The 2,124-nt window shown below is 42.1% G+C and overlaps 1 long non-coding RNA gene across 1 annotated transcript; it reads right to left on the reverse strand.

Annotated features, from left to right (window-relative positions):
• Nucleotides 1-550: 550 nt before the first annotated feature.
• On the reverse strand, nt 551-1,916 carry LOC129151526 (uncharacterized). Its single transcript, XR_008558188.1, has 3 exons — nt 1,785-1,916; nt 1,628-1,659; nt 551-900 (listed from the first exon to the last, which is right to left on the reverse strand). It is a non-coding gene; the product is annotated as an uncharacterized LOC129151526 (long non-coding RNA).
• Between the last annotated feature and the right edge of the window lie 208 nt (nt 1,917-2,124).

Here is a 2,124-nt window from a genome sequence, read left to right on the forward strand (position 1 = left end):
TGGGGGCTGACCTAGATAATCGGCTAAAGTCGTAACTATAGATAAAGGGTGTGGCAGTTGAAGGGCGGCTACAGAAGAAATGCTTTGTCCTCAGGCAAGAGGAAGTGGGCCTAGTTACAGTAACTTACTGAAGGTCAGAGTTAATCCTTTGACCGACTCTTGGTTCCTGACACAGATCCCTTCTTCAAGGAAGGTTTTGCTGACACTTTCTACAGATAGAATCTGTCGGTTCCTTCAGGGTCTGCCTCAGCTACAGAAAACTGCCTCACCTGAAGGCATGTCTTTCCTGGACAACCTACACCGACTGACTGAGCAAGGCAGGGTTCAATGGTCCAGGCATTTCTGCCTGCCCCAGGGGCACTGTGACAGGCACACTCACTCCGGAGCTCCCATAGCTGGCCGAGGCTTTGACACGCCTGCCTGGTAGTCCGACTTCTCTCTCTGCTCATTCCTGCTCCCTTTCCCTTCCTTTCACTGGATCATTCCTAACACGCATCTTGCACCCACATGCCTTCCCCCTCCCTTCCTTCTCCCTCCTGCCCCACCACAAACTCTGTCTCACGTCTGCTTCAGGAGAAGCTAAATGGTGACAGCAGAAATGCGGTCCCAAATTTATTTTACAAACACACATGAATCCTGCACTATCATTGGTGCCAGGGCAAGAATACTTATTTTAAAAAGTATTCATTTTTGTGCTCAGAGAATACAACTTGATCACAGCACAGCCAGTGCATGCTAAAGGAACTGTTTGGTTGAGGATTTTAAGGTGTTCAGCATAGCCTTTAATCTGATGCACTTTTACTTCTTGCCATCGCCTGGTCTTCAACCTTGAGGGGAAATGTTATAATTTTATTTTCCACAAGCACAAAAAGTTGGCTTGCAGTGTAGTTTCTGTCCTCCCTAGGAAACAGAACAGAGGCATTATTCAGTAATGAGGTGGGAAATCAGTTTCCTCTGGAGGAAACACAGTCCCTATTGGTCGCCTCCCTCTGCTGTTTGCTGAAAGCCCTTTTTTTTTGTTTCAGTTACGGTAAACTCTTTGGATTGTAGCCAAATTCTCTTTGAGTTCAAAAGTACAAAGCTCTTTAGAAGGCTTGATCTTTTTAAATGTTTTTTCAGAGGTTAAAAATTAAATTTGAAAAAACTATCTGGGACGGAGAAGCATCCACAGTGAGACACAGGCCCTGAATGTCTCCACCATGAAGCTTGCTCATGCTCTCCTGTTACTTTTGTGCTTCTACCTCAGTTTTTGTAAGGTAAGTAATTCAATGTTTATGCCAACTGTTTTAAGAAAATATTTTAAATATTGTAAAAATATATAAAAGTCTCGAGACATTATTTTGATTTAAAGATTACACCGTTCAGTTACCAAAAATGGCAGGGTATCGTCAGTAACAGAGATCTTTGTTACTATCTTGATGAAAGAGCCTTAAGAAATTGCTTTTTTTGTATGCTTTTCTCTGTGCATAGAAATTAAACTGAATGAGAATTTTAGCAATGTAGATCTGTAACTTATAGTAATCATATTAAATAAATAAATATTTTCCTGGCTGGTGTGGCTCAGTTGGTTGAGCGTCGTCCCATGCACGGAAAGGTCACAGGTTCGATTCCCTGTCGGGGCACATACCCAGGTTTCAGGTTCCCTCCCTGGTCCGGCTCCTGTGGGAGGCAACAGATTGATGTTACTCTCTCACATCGATGTTTCTCTCTCTCTCCCTCTCTCTTTCTCTCTCTCTAAAAAAAAATCAATAAAAACATATTTAAATAAATAAATATTTACCAACCTCCTTCTATGTGCAAAGTATAGTGCTGAGCAAATGGCAAGGCTGACCTCTTCCTTCAGTCATCTTTTGGTACAGTTGTAGCAAGATGATAGAAATATTCCAGTGAGAGAGTAAGAAACAAGATTTATATAACATCTGGGGGGAAAAAAAAGACAAGGAACTGTTATAAGACAGTATGTATTTATTGCCCCCCAAAATGGTGCAAATATCATGTGCCAAGGGACTTTAATGGAAGGAAAAATTCCTTCCTGCTAGGAGGTTGGGAAGAGTTTGTGGACCAAGTGGGATTTGAGCTAGACTTATTTCTGAATTAGATTAGATCGGTGGGGAGAAAGGGAAA

The sequence above is a fragment of the Eptesicus fuscus genome, chromosome 2 (assembly GCF_027574615.1).
Source record: "Eptesicus fuscus isolate TK198812 chromosome 2, DD_ASM_mEF_20220401, whole genome shotgun sequence".
NCBI classification, from domain to species: Eukaryota; Metazoa; Chordata; class Mammalia; order Chiroptera; family Vespertilionidae; genus Eptesicus; species Eptesicus fuscus.